Genomic DNA, 7,166 nt, shown 5'->3' on the forward strand with positions numbered 1-7,166 from the left:
GAGCAGGGGGGTGGATGGAAAATTACTAAAATGAAACATCAGGGGTAAGGAGAATTTTTGTTAAGCCAATTTAATGGGATTCTTGCTGAAGACAGGCCAGCATGATCAGACATCACCTGGGAGATGGTGGAGAATGAAGAACCTGTCCAGAGATTGAGGGTGATGAGATATCAAGGGTGGGTGGTTCTCGCTAAAACTGAATCTTACAAAGAAGTGCACAGATGGGCCTAGGAGAAGGTTCAGGAGCCTGACTAAATGTTGGTCAAGCAAGGAAACTGTCAGGAGCAACTGGAGCTCTCACAAGCCTCTCAAGAGAATATAAAATGGTGCAGTGGTTTTACATAACTGTTCTCCAGTTTCTCAAGAAGTTAAATCTATGCTTACTCTGTGATCCAGAAGTTCTAGTTACTATCCAAGAGAAATGAAACATAAAGACTTGCACACAGATATTCATTGGAGATTTACTCATAATAACCCCAAGCTGGAAGCAACTCATATGTTCATCACAGGATGATGGATAAATAAATTTCAGTATATTTATTAAATAGAATACATCTCAGCAATAAAACAGAACAGACTACTGATACACATGATGAAACAGAAGAATCTTACAGACATTATGTTGAAAGATGCCAGGCACAAGAGGCATAAATGTATAATCCATTTATATGAGATTCAGTGTAAGCAACTCTTTGCAGGAAGCCCACCGCAGCAGGAAGCCTCTTCTCTTGTCACTTTAGTACAGCTATACTTTAACTTTTAAACCAGGCATCCCCAGGCTCTACTCATCTCCAGGCCAAGCACACCTTTGAAATCTTCTAATCAAACAATACCTTGCCTAACTTGGTTCTTTCTATAGATCAAAGAAGTAGAAGTGAGGAATAAGTAAGTAACTGGTGACTGGATCTCTTCCCTAGCTTCCCCTTCAGTAATCTCCAAACTGTGTGATCAGTGTGTGAACAGGATTACAGCTAGAAGAAGAAAAGAAGTTGAGACTTCCTTGGTGGGCCAGTGGTTAAAACCACTCTTCCAGTGTGAGAGAGCAGTTTCTGTGGCCAGGGACCTAGATCCCGTGTACCACAACTAAGACCCGGCACAGCCAGAGGAATAAATTTTAAAAAAAGAAAAGAAATGCAAAAGAATCTTTACCTGATAAGAGTAGCTGGAACCACAAGATTCTTGCATTTTTAAAAAAAGTTGAGGAGCCTGCACACAGTGGGGAATGGCAACAGCTCTGACCCCCCATGTCTCAGTGATTAACTGGTGTTACTTCCCTTTAAAAGTTTCATTGCCAAGCTGAATCTTCAGAGATAATTTTTTGGGGACACTGAATCCACTATCTCCCCACATTGCTGGCATTCTGATAAAAGGCACCTTTTCTATCTACCATTTGTGAGTACTGATTTTGTCAGCAGCTGCACCCCCATTAGATAACAAGGAAAAAATTTTTTTAAATAATGTTTTTATCTTAATTGGTGGTTAAACATATGTATATAATTGTCAAAACTCAGTAGAGTCATACACCTAATATTTGTGCATTATAGTCTGTGTATACGTCAATTAAAAATAAAACAGTGTAATGAGAAAATAAAATATAAGAAGTACAGGTAGTAGTAAATTTACTTTAAAAAGTGGAGGGCTAAGAATGTTTTCTCGGCTCTTAACACTCATCACAACAAGTGGTTAAGGGCGTGCACACATCATGCACATATCGTCTTCCCAAGTGGCTGGTCTAACACCCAGCACCCTCACTGTTAGTGGAGTTACTGCTTAGAGGCTACATTGTTCATTAGGAGAAAGCTCCATGGTCTGACTCTGTGTCAGGCATGACAGGATGGTGGCTCTGTTCTTGGAGTTTACTGCTCCTCCTCCCTTGTGATGCCTGTATGTACTGGTGGGGAAGGGGAAGTGGAACGCTGTAAGATTCAGAAAATAATTTAGGAATAGTGGCAGGAGCCAGACCAAGTTTGTAGTTTTCCTACAAAGGTCTGATGACTAATTTATAAATATCAAACAGTTTTTTTTAATTGTATGAAAAAGTGGGAATAATTTTTTTTAAAGAAAATATGTAAAATATATTCCACTATTAACACACTTTAACAGCAGCAACATTCCTGCTGACAGCTAGAAGTTCAGTGATGACTGATTTTACCCACCTCCCCCCCTTACTCAGCTTCATCTCAAGGGAACACAGGTGCTAAACAAGTGGTCCCAAAGGTGCATATTCGTGTATGATGCAGGTGCAGTCCAGTGGTTAAGGATGTGGGCCCTGGAGCAGACTGCCCAGGTCTTGCTACTTCTGACCTGTGTGTTATAGGGCATGTGACTAAACTCTGTGCCTATGTCCTGATCTGTAGAATAGGAATCCTAATGTATCTGTTGTCAGGAGTAAATAATCTATGTAGAATTGTTTTTAGTAAAGTCTTTACTGAATTTGTTACCATATTGCTCCTGCTTTATGTTTTGTTTTTTTGTGGCATGTTGGATCTTAGCTCCCCTGCCAGGGATCAACTGTGCACCTCCTGCCCTGGAGGGGGAAGTGTTAACCACTGGACCGCCAAAGATGTCCCTATGTAGACATTTAAAAAAAAAAATTATTTGACAGGTTTCAGTTGCAGCACTCAGGATCTTCAGTCTTCATTGCAGCATGTGAAGTCTTTCAGTTGCAGTACGCAGGATCTTTGGTTGCAGCATGCGAACCCTTTAATTGTGGCGTTTGGGATCTAGTTCCCCAACCAGGGACCGAACCTGGGCCCCTTGCATTGGGAGAGTGGAGTCTTAGCCACTGGACCAGCAGGGAAGGCCTCTGAAAACCTTTATTTTTTTAATGAGTTACTTTAACTGCTCTGGGTCATCATTGCTTTGTGCGGGCTTTCTGTAGTTGTGCCCCAGCGAGGCTACTCTAGTCGCAGTGCGTGGGCTTCTCATTGCAGTGGCTTCTCTTGTGGTGAAGCACAGGCCCTAGGGCGTGCGGGCTTCAGTACTTGTGGTGCATCTGCTTAGTTGCTCTGCACCATGTGGGATCTTCCCAGAGCAGGGATCGAACCTGTGTTCCCTGCATTGCCAGGCAGATTCTTAACCACTGGACCACGAGGCAAGTCCTTATGTAGAATGTTGCCTGACAGTAATGTCAGTAAGGGAAGTACAGACACCAGTACAGGGCACCCTAGAGATCAGGACAGGGCACTGAGGCACCCTGAAGAAGTGGTTTTTACTATTGAAAGAGGAGGACTAGCAGGAGTGAGACCGAAGGAGGGAAGAACTGGGAGAAGAGTTCCAAGCAGAGGAGTAACTACAGCAGTTGGTGTGCCTGGTCACTTGGCAGAGGGGAGAGGTTCTCCGTCCAGGCTCCTCTCCCCACACTGGGTGCCCAGCTCTCCTGTGCTCTGTCGAGGGCGAGGGGCTTTCAGCACTGTTGAACAGGAGGTTGGCCGCAGGTGACACCCTGGGGTGGCGTGAAGAAATTATCCTCTGATCTTCCACTCTGCTCCCTGAGTGCCCGCAGCCTGAGTTACTCGCTCTTTCCACATGCCCATCTTAGCTAGAATCCTGGAGGTGAAACATTCTTAGCCTCATCCGTAAGTGCCGACAGTTCTGTGAATTTTTGTTCTTGCTTCAAAGTGGGCTGGCTAGGGGAGGAAATAATGGCCTCAAAATGAGAAATTGGCAAGGGAAATGCACAGGATCACTGACTTCACCAAGGCGTATCCCAGCACAAAAGGAAATTTCGGTGAGGATGGAATTGCCGTCGAGTACAGGGGGAAGTAAAGCAAGTGAGGAATGCCTAGTACATAAAGTATTAGGGATATATACACACACACACACAGAACATGTTACCCAGTTTGCACTTAAGGAAAATGGAAAGTAAGGGTTGGAGGACTTAAGGAGGAGAATGGGATAATCAGACTCAAACGTTACAAACATTACCCTGGCTGCTGTGTGACAAATGAACTGGAGGAAAATCCAAGTAGAAGCAGGAACACTGTTAGGGACCAGTGTAGACCCAGATGTCAATGGTGATCTAGACCAGGGTCTAAGCTAACTTAAGACTATTTGGCATTTCTCCAACTGCAGAATTCCAACAATATGGGAAGCCTATGGATGAGGATGTAACAGTTGTAAAGACTCACAAAATGTGTACTAGTACTTTCAGTAGAGTTCTATTTAAATAGTCCCCACTCTCTGACCCTCCTTCTTCTGGAAGAAGCTGGCTATAGGGCTACATAAGAGATCTGCCACCCAAGCACCTCTGCCTATGAGATATGGATAAAGCAGAGACTGAGTGTCTCATCTGAGCAGCTGACATTCCAGACAGCCACCACTCTCAGGCTTCATATAATATTCTTTTTCTCCACCTACTCCTGTTCTCCACTTTACAATTAAGGCTAAGGAAAAGCCCCTTGCTGTGCTGAATAATAGTGGCAGAACAGCCCTTCTGGGTATTGGAGCCTCCTAGCATCAGCCCTTCAGGTCCCCTCTCCACTGTGTCATTTTTAGAAGATGCTGCAACCTGAGTCAGTCAACAGAATAAGGAACATTTATTCTCAAGCGGAAAAGCAAAGTCAGATAAAGTACAGGGGGTTCCTGAGTACCTTTTATCCGTGTTCAGGATCAAGAGAAACCTGAAGAGTCCCTGAAATCTACAATAGCTTGAAGGTTTTGGTGAAGAAGACGGGCCAGTCCCTCCTGGCGAAGGTGACAGGCCTGACTTCATGAGTCATTCGTTTGTGACTCAACCCTGATGTCATCTGTTCTTTCCAAACCTTCCCTTTGGGTTTCTCCCCAAAATTATTTCTGCCTCATGTGCCTAAATTTTAAGAGCCACAAATTTCTTTTTGGAATAACAACAGTAAGTAGGTATTGCTGGCATCGGCCTTCTTTCTGATTAGCCAGCAGCCTCTGGTCTACCAGCAAGAAAAACATCAAGGTAAGGAGCCGTCTGGCAACTGAGTAGGGCTCTTGGCCTGTGGAGACATCCCAGCTGCTCACGTTGGAGCAGTGTCAACTCTGAAATTGGATAGTTCTATTAAGTGGTGACTAGTCTATGGAATAATACATAAATCTTCACCAGTACCAGCAATGAAAACATGCTGCTGCTTTTTTGTACTCAGAAATGATGTGTTAGTAACATGAATGCATCATAATTAAGTTCCATTAAGCATCAATAAAGAATACATTAACAATTCATTAGTTCTTATGCATATAGTCAATGAACACTCTAAAAAATCAGTAAAATCATACTATTGTTTATGGATAATGAACATATCCAGAATTTTCCACTGGGCCAGAATCTTTTTCAAGCAAGTTTCTCTGTTCTAGGGCACAGTTTATCATTCCATACATAGGAACTTACTAAAAACAGGGAAAGACACTCTGGGGACTGAAGCTCATTAAGGGCTCAATACATTTTTCCATCATTGGTGTCTCAAAATGGCACAAGGTCACAGACAGCTGTGACCCATTACCCCCCTGAAGCCAGGCCCTGGCAGGAATGAGTGTGGATGGCAGTGACACTGGGGGGACCTTCTAGAGCCATCCATAAAGTGAGTATTACCTTTTTAAAAGACACATACTCTTTTGGGAGTTTTCCCCCAGGAAAACACATTTAAACTCAAAATACTGCATAAATTCCATGGAACCCATTCGGTGAGTTCTTAGGGGTCCAAGTCCCCAGATAAGGAACTGTTGACTTAGATTTCTCTCAGATACCCATGTATTCCTACTGCTGGAGAGTCTGAAGCACATCCCTTCCCATTTACTGCTCAGATTTGGGGCTACTCAGTAGATAGGTCATCTGTGTTGCAAGAAGGTGGGGTGTACTCAGCCTGCAGCCTCAGGAGGAGTCTGTACTCCTTTAATTATTGCCTTTAAGTTATTTCAGGGTTGGTCTGCTGACTTTGTGTAAAATTTCTTCTCTTACAAGACTCCCAAGGTGGCTCAAAGTTGGCCAGAAGTACAAAGACTCAACACAGTCAAGTGCCTATAGGGGAACGTGGCAAGACTAGTAGTCCGTGGTTCTCTCTGCAGTGTCTGTAAAGTCAGATTAGAGAACACCTGGGGGCTAGCACTGGCCGCTTCCCTTCCCAGGAGACAAATCTGGCTCTAAAACACAGACATGCCTATAAGAAAGGCCTGGGATTCAAATAGTTCTCATCACGGAAAATTCCTCTCACAGGCCTGATTCTAGACAAAGTGGCCCTTCTGTCAAAGAGCTGGAGAGGACTCCTCTTGGCCGGGGTTTCATATGCTCTTGCACCTCAGTTTCATGTCATCTCTGCTCCGTCACTCTGGGTACCAACAGCTTTGGTTGGGTATGAGGAGGTGTCCATTCCTATTCTTTACTCTTGACTTATGCATGAGATGCCAAGTGAGGATGGAGCAGAGGCCTTAAGAGAGATAAATGGCTGAGTCCACTGGGTCTCTCAGTTGCTCCTGTTTCGTGTGCTGAGCACCATGGACACAGACACTCGGAATTCATTTATAATCAAGATGGTAAATTTTCTGAAACCATTCCCCAGCTCTGATTTAAACAAACTTGCTTTCTGCGATCTAGAGGCGAAGCAAGCATTTGTGACTGTTGCTGGTCACTTGTGGACCTGCCTTAAGCCTGGCCGTTAGCAACTTGAAACACAATGTTCACTGTTTCTTCAAACCAGATTACCTATTACTTGCTTAGAGCTGCTAAGAGGTCAAGGTGATTCTAGGGATGTAAAAAAGATGCTGAAAGGTCAGGCTGTGTGGCAAGCTAGGACTACCACTAGTTCTTCACGATGGCTTCTCCAAAGGACTGTTCAAGCACAGGCAAGGGATCCGTCAGTTATCAGATGTGCATTCTACACAGATCGTAGCTGCTGAGAATAGGCCATGGTCTGCAACAGACTTGTATACACCGAAGATGCCAGGTTGGCATTTTGGGTCATGCTTAGCAAATCCCTTCCTGCTGAAGCCATCAGACAGTAGGGGCTTAGAACACTCAAATGAGCTGTCCCAACCCAAATTCAAAGCAGCAACTCACACGTCTCCTCTGCTGCCTCACACCACACGCCAAACATGGTAACTAGCTTACAAACTAACCTACTTGGTCTCTCTGCTCTTTACCTCAACTCTGTCATTTCTATAAGGGCTGGAGTCTGGCCTCAACACTTCTAAGCAGACAACAGGCTGGG

At 44.2% G+C, this 7,166-nt stretch overlaps 1 protein-coding gene across 5 annotated transcripts in view; it reads left to right on the forward strand.

Annotated features, from left to right (window-relative positions):
• Window positions 1-7,166, forward strand: part of AARS1 (alanyl-tRNA synthetase 1) — a 59,509-nt gene that overhangs the window by 1,182 nt on the left and 51,161 nt on the right. The window lies entirely within an intron of this gene.

Source organism: Bos taurus, chromosome 18 (genome assembly GCF_002263795.3).
Source record: "Bos taurus isolate L1 Dominette 01449 registration number 42190680 breed Hereford chromosome 18, ARS-UCD2.0, whole genome shotgun sequence".
In the NCBI taxonomy this organism is placed as follows: domain Eukaryota; kingdom Metazoa; phylum Chordata; class Mammalia; order Artiodactyla; family Bovidae; genus Bos; species Bos taurus.